This window comes from Amblyraja radiata, chromosome 20, assembly GCF_010909765.2.
Source record: "Amblyraja radiata isolate CabotCenter1 chromosome 20, sAmbRad1.1.pri, whole genome shotgun sequence".
In the NCBI taxonomy this organism is placed as follows: domain Eukaryota; kingdom Metazoa; phylum Chordata; class Chondrichthyes; order Rajiformes; family Rajidae; genus Amblyraja; species Amblyraja radiata.
In genome coordinates this window covers 29,183,381-29,202,931 of record NC_045975.1, presented here as the reverse complement: position 1 = coordinate 29,202,931, position 19,551 = coordinate 29,183,381, and the positions used below count along the sequence as shown (strand labels likewise).

Sequence of the window (19,551 nt, the reverse complement as noted above, 5' to 3'; positions counted from 1 at the left end):
AAGGCTCTCCGAATATTCAGTTAATTACTCCTTTTGTTCCAGCGGTACAGTAAAGAGGTACCGAGCAAGAAAGATCAGAAGTTTTATTTCCAAAACACTGTGGAATTAGGGTTGGTGACAAATTACATTATAACCCAGCATATGAACATTGAATTCTCTTATTTTAACCAACTTTTACTTCCATTCCCCTCCCCTCCCCCTTTGCCCCATTCCTCCATCCTAGTCCTTTTACTAGTGCCACTGTTCTCCTGATTGTTTCCTCTTGAGATCACACCTTCCCTAGCCAGCAATGGGCTGATTAGACGCCACACTGCCCAAGGTCATTTGTGAGCCGGGCCTTGATTGGTCCTGGTCTTTTCTTCCCTCCAGCTTTTCACCCACCCCCAATGTTCAGTCTGAAGAATGGTCCCTATCATTTTCAAGTTCAAGTGAGTTTATTGTCATGTGTCCCTAATAAGACAATGACATTCTTGCTTTGCTTCAGCACATAGAACATACTAGGCATTTACTACAAAACAGATCAGTGTGTCCATATACCATTGTATAAATATATGCACACATGAATAAATAGACTGATAAAGTGCAAATAACAGATAATGGGTTATTAATGATCAGAGTTTTGTCCGAGCCAGGTTTAATAGCCTGATGGCTGTGGGGAAGTAGCTATTCCTGAACCTGGTTGTGGCAGTCTTCAGGCTCCTGTACCTTCTACCTGAAGGTAGCAGGGAGATGAGTGTGTGGCCAGGATGTTGTGGGTCTTTGATGATACTGCCAGCCTTTTTAAGGCAGCGACTGCGATAAATCCCCTCGATGGAAGGAAGGTCAGAGCCGATGATGGACTGGGCGGTGTTTACTACTTTTTGTAGTCTTTTCCTTTCCAGGGCGCTCAAGTTGCTGCAACTCTGGAGAAATCAAGTTTCTCCAGAGTTGCTGCCTCACCCGCTGAGTTACTCCAGCAATTTGTGTCTATTTTTGGTATAAACCAGCATCCGCAGTTCCTTGTTTCCACATTCTATACAAGGGAAGCTTTTCTGTGTAAGAAGCTGTCAAAGAAGGAATAAGGAACCAGGAAAACACCTTGATGAGTTCCACCTAAATCTTAGTCCAAATCAGTCTGAAGAAGGGGCTTGACCCGAAAGGTACCTATCCGTGTTCTCCAGAGATACTGCCTGACGTGCTGTTACTCCACCACTTTGTGTTCTCCTGAATCTTAACTCTATTATCCTTCCTTGCTCAATTCTCCTTGCCTAACACAAAAAGAACACTGCTAATTTAAGTTCTCACGTTCCCAATTTACCAAGCATCTGTTAGCGTTTTGCAGTGCACTATTTCAGATTCCTACTGCTACCCGTATCATGAAAAAATATTTCTATTATCATCTTTGAATAACAAAGCTCTAAACCAGTAGTATCTTAAAGAAAAAATAAATAAATCTCTCACTGACATGAATATGAGATTAGGTCATACGGTCATAATGTCACATGTGATAGGAGCAGAATTAGGCCATTTGGCCCACCAAGTCTACTCCGCCATTCAATCATGGCTGATCTATCTCTCCTCCTAACCCAATTCTCCTGCCTTCTCCCCATAACCCCTGACACCCGTACTAATCAAGAATCTATATATCTTCTATTTATCTATTTTCTATCTCTACATAACTAAAACTCTGATCTTGTGCTCATCCGGTTTGCGCGGTTTTTCAATTTGTACAAAACTGATACGCGATAGCGCTACGATTTTCACCATTCTCCTGTGCTCCCAGTGCAACAAGTTTCATCCCGATCGGTCGTATATTGTAAAAGTTAGCGAGGTTTAAAAATCGTAAAAACCGCGCGTGCGCAGATCGATCTCCTCTCCTGCCAGTCAAAGCCGCGCGGAATGGTCTTTTCTCCTGTCACTCCGCGGGACGGTCTGCCCCTTCCTGCGCCATAGCGTCTTTACTGGAGCTGAGAGACGCTGTAAGTGCCGGCAGAGGTCTCCAACCGGACACAATTTTCGGAGGGACCGGAAGCAGCTCGGCCTGGAGTCGGAGATGTTGCCAAACGGAAAGCAGAGAGTCTGATCCCAGTGGAGGAGGGTGACCAGGGTCTGCTGTGAGTCCCAAACGCACCGCCGTCACTATGCCCCGCAGCTCCGGCCCCTTCCCCTCTGGTCCCCCTCGCTGGCTCCTGCCCCTCGATGGCTGATGCTTCTCCAGGGCACGCAATAAGGGAGAGGAGCGGCAACCTCAAGATTCTGGGGAGGGAGAGTGGGGGAGGAGAGGGGATAGATGTAGAGGAGGGGAGTATGGTAGGGAAAGGAGTTATGAAGGTAGGGAGGGAGGGGGGGAGTGACTGAGGGTAGGGAAAATGAGAGGTGAGAGAGGGATTGGAGGAGGGTAGGAGGTGAGGGACAAGAAGAGGGAGGTTAGGAGGGAGAGTGGGGAAGGAGGGGGAATTGAGGGAGGAGGGGAGGAGGGGGAGTGGAGGAGGGGGAAGTGGGGGAGGTAGGGAGCGGGGAATAGAGGGAGAGAAGGGCAGTGGGGGAGGTGAGGAGGGATAGTGGGGGGATAGGGGGAGGTGAGGCGTGGGGGAGGTGGGGGATAGTGGGTTTGGAGGGGGATAGGGAGGGGAGAGATGGAGGGAGGGAGTGACTGAGGGTAGGGGAAAGGAGAGGGAGAGAGAGGTGAGGGAGGGATTGGGGAGTGCTAGGGATGAGGGGAAATGAGCTGCGCCTGTGCAGTTGGGGGCTATGGGTGAGTGGTGGAATGTTGAGTTGGGGGACCAAGCCTCCTGTGTAACAGGGACCCAATGGGTCCCACTTAATCTAGTCTCTGCTTTAAAAATATCCATTGACGGGCTCCACAGCCTTCTGTGGCAAAGAATTGCACAGATTCACCACCCTGTGACTAAAGATTAGGAGGCTGGCAGTATCTTAGCCCGAAAATGTAAACAGAAAGAGTATTTCAAACTGGTAAGAATGTATTTACATGAATGTGCGGTACACCGTGCTGTTCACTACTGGCATGTACAAGGGCAGCACGGTGGAGCAGTGGTAGAGTTGCTGCCTTACAGCGCTTGCAGCACCGGAGACCCCGGTTCGATCCCGACTACGTGTGTTGTTTTACGGAATTTGTACGTTCTCCCCGTGACCGCGTGGGTTTTCTCTGAGATCTTCGTTTTCCTCCCACACTCCATAGACGTACAGGTTTGGAGGTTTATTGGCTTGGTATAAGTGTAAAATTGTCCCTAGTATGTGTAGGGTATTGTTAATGTGTGGGGGTCACTGGTCGGTGCGGACTCAGTGTGTCGAAGGGCCTGTTTCCACGCTGCATCTCTAAACTAATCTAAGAGCTTAGTTGCTTGAGCCAACATAATAATTACTTCCAGACACTTCCAGGAGCAATTTTTGATGTTGTTGATGTTTTAAAACAGGGAGAAGACCTCCAGGTTTAAAAGTGGAAGGTTAGGTTTGAATTGAAGATAGACACAAAAAGCTGGAGTAACTCAGCGGGACAGGCAGCATCTCTGGAGAGAAGGAATGGGTAACGTTTCGGGTCGAGACCCTTCTTCAGTTTGAATTGTTCACTCACTACAGGCCCAGGCTGATAGAGACTTTATTCACACTGTGACTCCAACTCTCAGTGGCACCTCTGTGATATATTTCTCGTTCTTCCCCAGTATCTACCAAGACTGCTAATCCACCCAACCCCATAAATTTCACCCAAGCATAAATCTGAACAGGGCATTAAAAAAGGTTTTAATGTCTGTAACAAAATGAGGAGAAACTCACAGGCCAAGATATCTTTCTGCAATAATCCAACTGTCGTTAGTGTTTTGAAGCCTGCAGGATTTATACTGTAGGTTATCTAGCAATTAAAAGGCACAAGATGAATTATTCTCATGGTAAAATTTATATAAAAGAATTAGCCTTATAAGACCAAGTACAGTCTGGCGTGTCCTTTTGAGCAAGCTGGCAACATGGAGAATGGAGCTGATCTAGAGGCCATGTAGAGAAAATTCAACCACTTCAGAACATATCTTACTACTGAAGCCAGAGAGTCATGCAGCATGGAAACCCTTCAGCCCAACTTGCCCACGCCGACCAACATGTCCCACCCACATTTGTCCCACCTGCCTGCATTTGGCCTTTTAAACCCGTCCTATCCATGTACCTGTCCAAATGTTTCTTAAACGTTGCGATAGTACCTGCCTCATCTACCTCCTCCGGCAATTTGTTCCATACACCCACCACCCTTTGTGCAAAGGTTACCCCTCAGGTTACGATTACATTTTTCCCCCCTCACCTTAAACCTATGTCCCCTAGTTTTCGATTACCCAATTCTGGGCAAGAGACTCTGTGTGTTTACCTAATCTATTCCTTTCATAACGTTTTACACTATACTGTATACTGTAACAAGACGCTTTGATTCCAAGTGTGGTTCCACATAGCAGACCCACACATCCATAAAATATATGTTTTAGAAACATAGAAACATAGAAATTAGGTGCAGGAGTAGGCCATTCGGCCCTTCGAGCCTGCACCGCCATTCAATATGATCATGGCTGATCATCCAACTCAGTATCCAGTACCTGCCTTCTCTCCATACCCTCTGAACCCCTTAGCCACAAGGGCCACATCTAACTCCCTCTTAAATATAGCCAATGAACTGGCCTCGACTACCCTCTGTGGCAGAGAGTTCCAGAGATTCACCACTCTCTGTGTGAAAAAAGTTCTTCTCATCTCGGTTTTAAAGGATTTCCCCCTTATCCTTAAGCTGTGACCCCTTGTCCTGGACTTCCCCCAACATCGGGAGCAATCTTCCTGCATCTAGCCTGTCCAACCCCTTAAGAATTTTATAAGTTTCTATAAGATCCCCTCTCAATCTCCTAAATTCTAGAGAGTATAAACCAAGTCTATCCAGTCTTTCTTCATAAGACAGTCCTGACATCCCAGGAATCAGTCTGGTGAACCTTCTCTGCACTCCCTCTATGGCAAAAATGTCCTTCCTCAGATTTGGAGACCAAAACTGTACGCAATACTCCAGGTGTGGTCTCACCAAGACCCTGTACAACTGCAGTAGAACCTCCCTGCTCCTATACTCAAATCCTTTTGCTATGAAAGCTAACATACCATTCGCTTTCTTCACTGCCTGCTGCACCTGCATGCCTACTTTCAATGACTGGTGTACCATGACACCCAGGTCTCGCTGCATCTCCCCTTTTCCTAGTCGGCCACCATTTAGATAATAGTCTGCTTTCCTGTTTTTGCCACCAAAATGGATAACCTCACATTTATCCACATTATACTGCATCTGCCAAACATTTGCCCACTCATCCAGCCTATCCAAGTCACCTTGCAGTCTCCTAGCATCCTCCTCACAGCTAACACTGCCCCCCAGCTTAGTGTCATCCGCAAACTTGGAGATATTGCCTTCAATTCCCTCATCCAGATCATTAATATATATTGTAAATAGCTGGGGTCCCAGCACTGAGCCTTGCGGTACCCCACTAGTCACTGCCTGCCATTGTGAAAAGGACCCATTTACTCCTACTCTTTGCTTCCTGTTTGCCAGCCAGTTCTCTATCCACATCAATACTGAACCCCCAATGCCGTGTGCTTTAAGTTTGTATACTAATCTCTTATGTGGGACCTTGTCGAAAGCCTTCTGGAAGTCCAGATACACCACATCCACTGGTTCTCCCCTATCCACGCTACTAGTTACATCCTCGAAAAATTCTATAAGATTCGTCAGACATGATTTACCTTTTGTAAATCCATGCTGACTTTGTCCAATGATTTCACCACTTTCCAAATGTGTTGCTATCCCATCTTTAATAACTGACTCTAGCAGTTTCCCCACTACCGATGTTAGACTAACTGATCTGTAATTCCCCGTTTTCTCTCTCCCTCCCTTCTTAAAAAGTGGGGTTACGTTTGCTACCCGCCAATCCTCAGGAACTACTCCAGAATCTAAAGAGTTTTGAAAGATTATTACTAATGCATCCACTATTTCTGGAGCTACTTCCTTAAGTACTCTGGGATGCAGCCTATCTGGCCCTGGGGATTTATCGGCCTTTAATCCATTCAATTTACCCAACACCACTTCCCGGCTAACCTGGATTTCACTCAATTCCTCCAACTCCTTTGACCCGCGGTCCCCTGCTATTTCCGGCAGATTATTTATGTCTTCCTTAGTTAAGACGCAACCAAAGTAGTTATTCAATTGGTCCGCCATATCCTTGTTCCCAATGATCAACTCACCTGTTTCTGACTGCAAGGGACCTACATTTGTTTTAACTAATCTCTTTCTTTTCACATATCTATAAAAAAATTTGCAGTCAGTTTTTATGTTCCCTGCCAGTTTTCTTTCATAATCTATTTTTCCTTTCCTAATTAAGCCCTTTGTCCTCCTCTGTTGGTCTCTGAATTTCTCCCAGTCCTCCGGTATGCTGCTTTTTCTGGCTAATTTGTACGCATCATCCTTCGCTTTGATACTATCCCTGATTTCCCTTGTTATCCACGGATGTACTACCTTTCCTGATTTATTCTTTTGCCACACTGGGATGAACAATTTTTGTAGTTCATCCATGCAGTCTTTAAATGTCTTCCATTGCATATCCACCGTCAACCCTTTTAGAGTTAATTGCCAGTCAATCTTGGCCAATTCACGTCTCATACCCTCAAAGTTACCTTTCTTTAAGTTCAGAACCATTGTTTCTGAATTAACAATGTCACTCTCCATCCTAATGAAGAACTCAACCATATTATGGTCACTCTTGCCCAAGGGGGCACGTACAACAAGACTGCTAACTAACCCTTCCTCATTACTCAATACCCAGTCTAAAATAGCCTGCTCTCTCGTTGGTTCCTCTACATGTTGATTTAGATAACTGTCCCGCATACATTCCAAGAAATCCTCTTCCTCAGCACCCCTGCCAATTTGATTCACCCAATCTATATGTAGATTGAAGTCACCCATTATAACGGTTTTGCCTTTGTCGCACGCATTTCTAATTTCCTGTTTGATACCATCTCCAACTTCACTACTACTGTTAGGTGGCCTGTACACAACACCCACCAGCGTTTTCTGCCCCTTAGTGTTTCGCAGCTCTACCCATACCGATTCCACATCCTCCAAACTAATGTCCTTCCTTTCCATTGCGTTAATCTCCTCTCTAACCAGCAACGCTACCCCACCTCCTTTTCCTTTCTCTCTATCCCTCCTGAATATTGAATATCCCTGGATGTTCAGCTCCCAGCCTTGGTCACCCTGGAGCCATGTCTCCGTGATCCCAACTATATCATAGTCATTAATAGCTATCTGCACATTCAACTCATCCACCTTATTACGAATGCTCCTTGCATTGAGACACAAAGCCTTCAGACTTGTTTTTACAACACTCTTACCCCTTATACAATTATGTTGAAAAGTGGCCCTTTTTGATTTTTGCCCTGGTTTTGTCTGCCTGCCACTTTTACTTTTCACCTTGCTACCTATTGCTTCTACCCTCATTTTACACCCCTCTGTCTCTGCGCTCACACATTTAAGAAACCCTTTCCCTTTAACTCCATCCTCCACTATCCCATTCGACACCCCACCCCCCTTATTCAGTTTAAAACCACCCGTGTAGCAGTGGCAAACCTGCCTGCCAGAATGCTGGTCCCACACCTGTTAAGATGCAATCCGTCCCTTTTGTACAGTTCCCCCTTACCCCAAAACAGATCCCAGTGATCTAAGAATCTAAATCCCTGCCCCGTGCACCAGTTCCTCAGCCACACGTTCAGGTCCCGTATCTCCCTGTTCCTGCTCTCGCCAGCACGAGGAACTGGAAGCACACCGGAGATAACAACCCTGGAGGTCCTGCTTTTCAGCATTTTTCCGAGCTCTCTAAAGTCACGCTGCAGAATATTCATCCCCTTCTTTCCGACATCGTTTGTGCCGACATGCACTACCACTTCCGGATGTTCACCTTCGCCCTTGAGGATTTTCTGCACTCTGTCTGTGACATCCTGGATCCTGGCACCAGGAAAACAGCACACCATCCTCGCATCCCGTCTGTTGCCGCAGAAACCCCTGTCCGTACCTCTCACAATGGAGTCTCCCACTACAATGGCGTTGCCTGCCTTAGGCCTTTTTGGTTTTGGCTCAACAGCCCTATTCGCATCACAAGCCAGTCCGCCGCCCAGTGTAAACACCTCTTCTGTCCCGACAGCTTCTAAGTGGGTGAACCTGTTCACAAGAGGTACAACACCCGGGGACGTTGGCATTCCATGCTTCCCTCCCGGTCTCACTGTCTCCCACGTTTTCAACCTGACAAACTAATCCAAGCCTCTCCTGTCTTGAAAGATTCATCTTCATACATCACCCTTCAGTCTTGGGACTCAGACTTTAGCCAATGCAATTCAGCTGCATAAGCAAAGTACATGGTTGCTGCCATGGATGAAAACTCATCCACTGCAACGAATAAAACTGAATGAAAATATTGTGCCATATCAATACTATGCATCACAAAGTCTTGAGTCTGTGAAGCACTGTTCCTCATGCTCCACTGTTCCATAGATCTGGTCCCCTAGACACAGATAACCAGTGTAACCCCATCACTTAAGAAGGAAGGGAGAGAACTATAGAACAGTTAGCCTGGCATAAATAGTAAGAAATGCTTGAATGTGTTAAGCTCTACACAGCAGCTGGTAGACTTGCTGTCGCACAGCACCAGAGATCCATGTTCGATCTTCACTTTGGGTACTGTCTATGCGGGGTTTGCACGTTCTCCCTGTGACTGCTTGGGTTTCCTATGGGTGCTCCGGTTTCCTCCCACATCCCAAAGAACAAGAGGGTTTGTAGGTTAATTGGCCTCCGTAAATTTCCCTCAGTATGTAGGGAGTGGATGTGAAAGTGGGATAACATAGAACTAGTGTGAACAAGTGATCGATGGACAGCATGGACTCGGTGGGCCTGCTCCATGCTTTATCTTTCAATTTATCAAAAGAGTAGGAAGAGGCAAAGTCAACATGATTCTAATGAAAGGGAGGTAGTGTTTGATAAATCTATTGGAATCATCCTGAGGTTGTAACTAACAGCAAATATAAGCAGAGACCAGTTTTCACAGTGCATTTGGCTTTTCTGAAGACCTTCAATAAAATTACCTGCAAGAAGTTACTGAACAAAATTAGAGTTCTTGGGATTGGCATGGATTATAGATACGTTTTAAGAGACAGAAAGCAGAAGGTGGAAATCATTGGGTCTTGTTCAGGTTGGGTGGTTGTGACTAGTGGGGTGGCAGAGTGATTAGTTCTGGGACCCAGCCGTTCACGATCTATATCCATGACTTGGGTGACAGGACCAAGTGTAATATATCCAACTTTGCTGAAATTCTCACTGAGTTGTGAAGACGATGCAAAGAGGCTTCAAGGAGATAAAGACAAATACGTGATCGGGTGAGGACATAATCGACGGAAAATATTTGTCAGAAGATGATAGAAACATATAATTTTTTTTTAATACTCAGAGATCGAAAGATGCACTTGTTCAGAGGAACTTGGGTACTGTCCATGTGGGGTTTGCACGTTCTCCCTGCGAATTCTTGGGTTTCCTACGGTTGCTCCGGTTTCCTCCCACATCCCAAAAAACAAGAGGGTTTGTAGGTTAATTGGCCTCCGTAAATTTCCCTCAGTATGTAGGTAGTGGATGTGAAAGTGGGATAACATAGAACTATACATAGGGTATCCTTATACATGAATCACATAAGTTTGCATGAAGGCACAGCAAGCAATTAGGAAGGCAGATGATATGCTGACCTTTATTGCAATAATAATAGAACACAATCATAAAAGTATCTTTCCTCTATAAAATACGCCCAGGTTAAACGGCAGTGGGAATATTGTGTATGGTTCCCATCTCCCTGACTAAAGGAGGATACATTAATGATATTGGGAGCTCAACAAAGGGTCACCAAATCCTGCATCTGTACTCTGTGGACGGCTTGGTTGTAATCATGTATAGTCTTTCCACTGACTGGTTAGCATGCGACAAAAAACTTTTCACTGTGCCTCTCCACTTTCCTAGAGATCCACATTTTAGTGAGAAATGCGACATATATATCTACAACTACAACTCTAACACAAGATGCTATATATATATATATATATATATATATATACCACACTAATCCCATGGTCCATATCCTTCTACATCCTGTCTATTTAAGTGCTTATCTTTTAAGCGTATGGTTGTATCTGACCACACCTCCTTGAAGGGCCTGTCCCACTTAGGCAAATGTGTAGGCGAGTGCAGGAGACTCTGCGCTCGCCACATGGTCGTCACATGTTCGCTGGTGGTCTCTGGTGAGTCTCCTTCATGGTCGCGAGGAGTTCCCGCATTCTGGGAACTAGTCGCGGCCTCAGTATGGTCGCCGCAAATTTTTCAACACGTTGAAAAATGTTCTGCCCCCAAAAATTGGTCGCCATGGAGAAAATCAATAATCCTGTAGTCGTAGGTGCAGTTGTAGTGGGGTCACCATGTAGTTATGGGTAGTCGAGTAGTCGTAGGTAGTTTTAGCTAATCGCCTTTGCTGACCGGTCATTTTCATTGGCTCATTGGGGGAAAAAAACATAAGCAGGAGTTTTCAGAACTAAGGATAACCGGCCGGTAATGTTAAATGTCCGCCAAACCTCACAGCACAGTATCTCTGGCTTATTAAAAGTTGTCTAGCTTCTTATATGTTGGCTCCACTCCTTCTCCCCCCCCCTCTCCCCCCTTCTCTCCCCTCTCCCCCCGTCGTTTAAAGGACTTACCGTGCACTGCTAGTCGTCTTAATTATAGCGACAACCTTCCAGTTCATCGCGGTGTGTGTCTGTATCACCTTGGCTTTGCATCATATGAATTTCAGACTGTGCTCTCCCGCTTACCCTCGCCCCCGCCTTTGCGATGTGTGTGTGTGTGTTCTACTCTGACAGTCGCTGTTCCAGTTCCCGGTTTTTCAGGCGACTGCCGGCAACTTGACAGTCACCGGCAGTCTGCTGAAAAATCACCTAAGTGGGACAGGTCCATTAGACTCCTTACTTTCATCTTAAACCTATGCCCTCTTATTTTTGATAACCTTTCCACAGGAAAAAGTTCCATTCATCCTATCTATGCCTCATAATGTTATACATCTTCATCAGGTCATCCCTCAGCCTCCTTCACTCACAGGGAAAGCAAACCCAGCTTAGGCAATCTTTCCCCATAACTATGGTCCTCCAATCCAGGCAACATCCCGGCGAATCTCCTCTGCACTCCACGACCATCTCCTTCCCATATTGCTGAGAGCAGAACTGCACACAATACTCCAAGTATGATCTAACCTGTTTTTGTACAGTTGTAAGCAAACCTCCCACCTTTTGTATTCTATGCCCTGACCTATAAAGGCAACTATACGTAAGCCTTCTTCACCACCTCTGGGGTTGTGGGAACTATCATCTAGTTCAGTGACGTTGCAGGTAGAGCTGCTGCCTCACTGCAAATGTTGACTGTGTGGAGTTTGCATGTACTCTAGAGACTTTAGATATACAGCATTTAGATATACAGCATAAAGCCCTTCGTCCCACCAAGCCTGCACCGACCAGCGAGCACTAGCACTGTCCTACATACTAGGGACAATTTGCAATTTTACCAAAGCCAATTACCCAACAAACCTGCACATCTTTGGAGTGCGGGAGGAAACCTTTTTTTGAGGTGATAGGGACAAAGCCAAGAAACAAACTCCAAGTTCTTTAGTTTAGAAGTACTTTGTTTGTTTATACAACCAGCCACCCTCGAGAAAAGCAGTGAGTGAATGAGACACAAATATACCAAGAGTATATTATTTTCAGAACCAAGGATAACCGGCCGGTAATGTTAAATGTCCGCCAAACCTCACAGCACAGTATCTCTGGCTTATTAAAAGTTGTTTAGCTTCTTAAATGTTAAATCTCAACACATAATCCTCCGCCATTTCCGCCACCTCCAACGTGACCCCACCACTCGCCACATCTTCCCATCTCCCCCCATGTCTGCCTTCTGCAAAGACCGCTCCCTCCGCAACTCCCTCGTCAACTCTTCCCTTCCCTCCTGCACCACCCCCTCCCCGGGCACTTTCCGTTGCAACCGCAAGAAATGCAACACCTGTCCCTTCACCTCCCCCCTCGACTCCATTCAAGGACCCAAGCAGTCGTTCCAGGTGCGACAAAGGTTCACCTGTATCTCCTCCAACCTCATCTACTGCATCCGCTGCTCTAGATGTCAGCTGATTTACATCGGGGAGACTAAGCGTAGGTTAGGCGATCGTTTCGCCGAACACCTCCGCTCAGCCCGCAATAACCAACCTGACCTCCCGGTGGCTCAGCACTTCAACTCCCCCTCCCATTCCCAATCCGACCTCTCTGTCCTGGGTCTCCTCCATTGCCAGAGTGAGCAACAGCGGAAATTGGAGGAACAGCACCTCATATTCCGTCTGGGGACCTTGCGTCCGGATGGCATTAACATTGAATTCTCCCAATTTTGCTAGTCCTTGCTGTCTCCTCCCCTTCCTCAACCCTCTAGCTGTCTCCTCCCACCCTCCCATCCGCCCGCCCTCGGGCTCCTCCTCCTCACCTTTTCCTTCCTTCTCCCCCCCCCACCCCCCATCAGTCTGAAGAAGGGTTTCGGCCCGAAACGTCGCCTATTTCCTTCGCTCCATAGATGCTGCTGCACCCGCTGAGTTTCTCCAGCAATTTTGTGTACCTTATACCAAGAACATGTTCTGAGCTTGGAAACATTTTCTGCAGGGTGCTTCTCCAAAATGCAACAAAACAACTGGGAATAATGTTTGAACTATTCTCCGACAACATTTAAAAGACATTGGACAGGAATACGGATATAAACTATTTAGATGGATATGGGCCAAACGTGGGCCGCTGGGAGTATCGTAGATGGGGCATTTTGGTTGGCAGGGACAAGCTGGGCCAAAGGGCCCATTCTCGTGTTGTATGACTCAATGACGCTAATCCATTATCGCTATCTCCTTGTGTTTGGGCTGCCAACAGTTTAATGGCATCAAGACAACAAGGAACTCAACATTCATTCTGCTTTCATATGAAGGCTTTGAAGTGTTAATCGCATTGTGCGATCGACAGACACCTTTCCCATAATTGAGACTAGACTTTAGAGATACAGTGTGGAAACAAGCACTTTGGCCCACGGAGTCCACGCCGACCAGTGATCACCCCGTACACTAGTACTATCCTTTCCAGGGTCAATTTTTCCAAAGCCATTTAACCTACAAACCTATACGTCTTTGGAGTGCGGGAAAAAACCAGCGCGGTCATGAGGAGAACGTACAAACTCCATATAGACAGCACTCGTAGTCAGGATCGAACCCGGCTCTCTGGTGCTGTATGGTAGCAGCTCTACCGCTGTGCCACTGTGCCGCCCCAATTTATTTCTGCAAGTTTATCTTAAATTTGGGAAATGAAAATAAAGATTTACAATAGGGTTCCTCAAACAGTTTAAAATAGGAGAATTGCAAAGACACTTATACAAGTATCACATAAAAATGCAAAGTTCAGTAGGCTTGTATAAAGCAGCACTAATAATTATTTAAGCATGATTTAACTAAAGTCTAAGTGACTTCTACAACTAATGCAAGTAGCTATTCTATTTTTTAAATACAAGAAAATATATTATCAACTATTCCAGTGCTGACAGGATTTCTCCTGCCGGTAACCCTGGCCATTAGATTAGACTCTGTGCCCAAACCACACACAATGCAAAACCATTTATAACAAGGGTATAGATTTCCCAGCATGGGCACAAGAATGATAAAGAGCTTCAATTAATTGCCATGGTTCTGTTCTATGTGAGCATACAAGCATGAAAGGTTGGAATAGGAATCCTCAGGAATGTTATACAATGTAATGGCACATTCTGTACAACCCCGAACAATAGCATTTAATTGAAACAAATACAATTCTCTCCCCCTGCCCCACTCCCCCCCCCCCCCACCCCCACCCCTCCCCTCCCATATTTGACCCTTACGTTAATCAATGGAACTTTAGAAACTAGTGAATCATAGTCATGAGAGTCATAGAATCACAGAGTCAAAGAGTTAAGGCCCTGTCCCACATTCCCGAGTTACTCACGAACTCTCCCGAGTTTTCCCCTTGATTCGAACTTGGAGAATTATGGTAATAGCCATTCGTAGGTACTCGGGGTTATTTTTTAAACTCGTGGGCATTTTTCAACATGTTGAAAAAACGTCCCGACTTACCTGATGCCCCGAGTTCCTACGGCTGGCATTACGAGTCGCTACGAAACATCTACGGCCTCCTACGAGCTCGCTACCGACATTCCCCGACATGCCCTGAGTTTGAATCAAGGGGAAACCTCAGGAGAGTTTGTGAGTAACTCGGGAAAGTGGGACAGGGCCTTTATAGAGTGTGCAAACAGGCCATCTAGCCCAACTTGCCCACACCGAACAACATGTCCCATCTACATGTTAAAATCTTTAGCTGGGCTAATAATAGGTTCAAAAGTAACACACTGCTGGTATAGGAAACCTGCAATTATAGTAAATACAGCAGGAAGGGGGAAATGGAGCTAGCCTTTCAGATCAATGAGAATTCAACAGATCTCACTGTTTAGATGCATAGTGATTAAACTAAAATGTTGATTGCTTCTCTCTCTCCAGTTACTGCCTTACCCACAGAGTGTCCCTCACCCATTCCACTTGAAAGTTCCTTGAAAGGATGCCATTATCATTAATACTATAACCAAAACAATGAAAGAATTTTGATCTATTCAAAAGTAGAAAAAGCATGGGAAATTGTTGAACCATAGAACAGGGGGTGGCATGGTGGTGCAGGGGTAGCGTTGCTGGCTTACTACCCAGGTTCGATCTTGACTACGGGTGCTGTCTGTACGGAGCTTGTACATGTTCCCTGTGACTGCGTGAGTTTTCCCCGGGTGATCCGGTTTCCTCCCACACTCCAAAGACGTAGGGTTGCAGGTTAATTGGCTTCTGAATATTCTAAATTGTCTTTAGTGTGTAGGATAGAACTAATGTTAACGGGTGATCAATGGTCGACCGAAAGATCTGTTTCCATGCTGAAAATCTAAACTAAACACAGAATAAGATTCATTCTCCTTCCATAGAAAGGCTTTTAAATGTTAATCGCAGTGTTTCCAAGCTGCATCTCTAAACTTAACTAAACTAAACTGCAGATACTAGGTTTAAAAAAAAAAACACACAAAGTGCTGGAGTAACTCAGCGAGTCAGGCAGCACCTCTGGAGAACATGATAGGTGATGTTTCGTGTCGGGGGCCTTCTTCAGATTGATTGTGGGGGGTGGAGTGGGGAAAGAAAGCTGGAAGATTCTTAACTGACCAAAGTCTACCCTCTTCCACCCACCCAACCCCAAAGCAACTTCCAATTTCGAATCTTTGCAAAAACATTATCAAAATGCAATAGGTCAATGCTTCTCGTATTCCTTGCTGTAGGTTTAAGTTGACGACCACTCATGTGGGAAGTGTAAATGTATACAGGGCAGTTGGTGTACAAAAACACATCATCTTCAAATGACCTGCTTATGCTGGTTCTTATGGAGAGGCAGGACGTCTGTCAGGTGCTTTTAAGATGGAACATTCCCAGCACATCAGACAACTTTGGCACGGAGAACCGAGTTTACATTTCAGGGTAATGATTGATTAGAATAAAAAGTCAACAATCTTAAACAGCAACTCTGTTCCCCTCTCCATTAAGGTCGCCTGATTGCTGAGTGTATTTAGAATTTTAGCCTTCAGCCTTTAGAGATAGTGTGGAAACAGGCCCTTCAGCCCACCGAGTCCACACCGACCATCGATCAGCTCGTACACCAGCATTATCCTACACGCCAGGGACAGGGAATAAAGGCAGCACATTGGCGGAGCGGTAGAGTTACTGCTTTACTGCACCAGAGACCCGGGTTCGATCCAGGCTACGGGTGCTGTCTGTATGAAGTTTGTACTTTCTCCCTGTGACTGCACGGGTTTTCTCCGGGTGCTCCTATTTCCTCCCACATTCCAAAGACGTACAGGTTTGTAGGTTAATTGGCTTCTGCAAATGGTAAATTGTCCCTAGTGTGTAGGATAGTGCTAGTGTACGGGGTGATCGCTGGTTGGCACAGACTCAGTGGGCCAAAGGGCCTGCTTCCACGCTGTATCTCAAAAGTCTAATGTATAAATTTACAATTTACCGATGGGAATGAACCTACAGCCTTTTATTATGGAATTTTTCCATTTACATCATGTTGCTTTTGTCAAGTGCTATTATGAATTGAATTGAATTGAATAGAAAGATAGAGTATGGAAACAGCCCCTTCGGTCCATCGATCACCCATTCACACTAATTCTATGCTATCCCACCTTCGCATCATCTCCCTGCACACAAGAGGCAATTTACATTGAATGAGGCCAATGAACCCGCACGTCTTTGGAATGTGAGAGGAAACCCGAGCGCCCAATGTCAAAGGTATTTTAACATGAACTATTAATCACGATCATGTGGCATCACATGATAATTACATTGCAGTTCCAGTAATTAAAAGTTCTTTGAGATAGAGGAGTGTATATTTACTTAGGAACTGCATGTAGTAAAGTATATAAAGTCAATGGATCGATTTAGATACACAGAAACAACTTTCTTAAAAATGATTCCCCAGCTACAAGATATATAGAAAAGACAGAACAGCTTATCTTTCCTTGTAGACATTTGTTCCCTGCAGACACAAGGATTGCTAGTTTACAAATAAAAAAGCACAAAGTACTGGAGTAACTCAGCAGCGAAGCTGGCAGTCGCTGCCTTTCAGCGCCAGAGAGCCGGGTTCAATCCTGACCTCGGGTGCTGTCTGCGCGGAGTTTTGCACTTTCGCCCTGTGTGACCGCGTGGGTTTCCTTCGGGTGCCCCAGTTTCCTCTCACATCCCAAAGACAAGCGGGTTTGCAGGTTGACACAAAAAGCTGGAGTAACTCAGCGGGTCAGACAGCATCTCTGGAGAAAAGGAATAGGTGAAATTTCGGGTTGAGACACTTCTTCAGACTGAGTCTTGGGAAAGGAAATGAAACATATAGACTGTGACGTAGAGAGATATAGAACAAATAAATGTAAGATATGCAAAAAAGTTAATTAGTCTCTGTAAATTGCCCCCAGTGTGAAGGGAGTGGGAAAATGGGATAACATTGCACTAGTGCGAACTGTTGATAGATGGCCAGCATCACTCGGTGGGTCGAATGGCCTGTTTCCATGTTGTATCTCTAAACTAAACTAAACATGGATAAGCTATGTTTCAGGTGGGGAGCCTTCCTGGCCCATAACAGTAGCTCAGGTTATTATATAATGGTTCTCTATATTGCAACTTATTTCACACACTTCGAAACATGCACTGTCACTTAAATTTAATCAAATGGCTGACATCCATTCAGCCACCATATGATACAATTGTGTACCCACCGTTAACATGGAATGTAATCTTTTTAGACACATTTCCACACACAATCATGAGTGGAATAGATTGGGTAGACACACGGAGTCTCTTGCCCAAAGTAGGGGAATCAAGAACTAAAAGACATAGGTTTAAGGTGAGGGGGAAAGATTTAATAGGAAACTGAGGGGTATATTTATCATTAAAGGGTGATGGGTGTATGGAACAAGCTGCTGTAGTAAGTTCTACCACAACGTTTAAGTAATATTTAGACAAGTCCATGGTTAGGATAGAGTTAGGGGAATATGGGTCAAACATAGACAGGTGGGAATAGTGTAGATGGGACATGTTGGTCAGTGTGGGCAAGTTGGGCCAAAGGGCCTGTTTCCACACTGGGTGGCTCTATGTCTCGCTGGATATAGTTAGTAATTGGAACACCATTATTGATCTTTTGCTCCAAGGTTGTACATGTAAGTTCTATTTGAAGACCTAGGTTTGGACTTGCAATTGTTGTCATCCGAAGTCCTAGTGTATGCCTTCTAACTTCCTGAATGACGGGTCATCTTTTTCTGTGCTCCCCAGGCGATGACATATACCCATTAATAAGGGACTCGAGAATGACAGAAAGCAAGCAGAAAATCCCATGAATCAGATTTAAAGGGCTTGCGGTGTTATTGAAGGTTCTGAACTGTTGTTTCTGCAAACGATTTGAAAGCTAAGAATGAGTCATTAAGGTGAAGTCTTCTTTTCAGTATTCATCATTTCAAGAGATTTGTCACCACCGATCAATGTACCCTTTGGTACTTATACTAATGGAGAATTCACAGTAAACAAGTAACCTACCACCACATCTTTAAGTTGTGGGAGAAAACCAGAGCACCCAGAGCAAAGTACACATAGTCTCAGCCTGTTCCTGGAAAGGCCTGTTCCTGTGCTGTACTGTTCTATGTAGAAACAAAGAACTGCAGATGAAGGTTTATACCAAAAATAGACACAGAGTGCTGGAGTAACTCTGGCTGCAGGCCAGGCAGCATCTCTGGAGAAAGGGTGGATGACGTTTTCGGTCGGGATCCTTCTTCAGGCTGTTCAGTGTTCTATGTTCTATAGCTACAGTCAGCCACACAATGGAGGATTAGAGCCAAACTCCTGTGGGAGACTCCAGATATTTAATGATTAATATTTGCTGGCGATTTTCCAGGTTCTGATTAATTTGTTTTTGGAGTTTAGGAGGTAATATGGCTTCAGCTGTGTATTCCCCAGCCAGACATCCTGCAGTGATACTGTACCGCACCATGAATAAAGAACTAAACCTGCAGAAGGGTCTCGACATGAAACGTCACCCTCTAGTGATGCTGCCTGTCCCGCTGAATTACTCCAGCATTTTGTGTATATCCCAGCTTTGATACGGTACCTTTCATGTAATTCTTCAAATGTTCCCAAGCAGTTAGCAGGCAATGAAATACTTCTGAAGTGGAGTCAGTGTGATGCAGTAGGAGTGTGTCGAATGGAACAGCAAATGATGGTTTATACGGAAGACAGAAACAAAGTGCTGGTGTAACTCAGCCGGTCAGGCATCGCCTCTGGAGAAAAAGGATTTGTTTTCTCCAGATTTTCTCCAGAATTTTGGAGTCTATTCTGTGATACAGTAAGAGGTTAGGCAGCACGGCAAGCTCTGGCAAAGGACAATGTGAACATTTGTTCTCGGTGACATTGTGTAAGGGATCAACATGGGCAGAAGAACATCAACAATAACTCCTCATAGCTGTGGCATGGATCATTTATTTGAAAGAATAAATGGAAACATTGGTTTATTGGGGGTTTTTTTCCCAGAGAACACCCCCAGCAGTACAGTGGAGTGCGGCACCTCTGAGACTGGAGTGTGGAGTCCCACCAGTGCAGTGGAGTGCAGAAGCTCAGTCGTGCAGTATATGTTAGGCAATGTCGCGCAGCATCGCTGGCATGCAGTTGTGCAGTAGAGCGGAGTGCAGTGCCTCTGGCAGCACTTCTGTAGCACTTCTGTAGTGCAGTATATTTGGCAGTGCTGTGCAGTACTCCTGGCAGTGCAGTATCTCGGCAAGTGTGGTATCTTTGCAGGGGAGTGCAGTACGTGTGGCAGTGT

At 45.3% G+C, this 19,551-nt stretch overlaps 1 protein-coding gene across 1 annotated transcript in view; it reads right to left on the bottom strand.

The window, feature by feature from the left end:
• Positions 1-19,551, bottom strand: part of LOC116984793 (EF-hand calcium-binding domain-containing protein 4A-like) — a 123,938-nt gene that overhangs the window by 89,808 nt on the left and 14,579 nt on the right. The window lies entirely within an intron of this gene.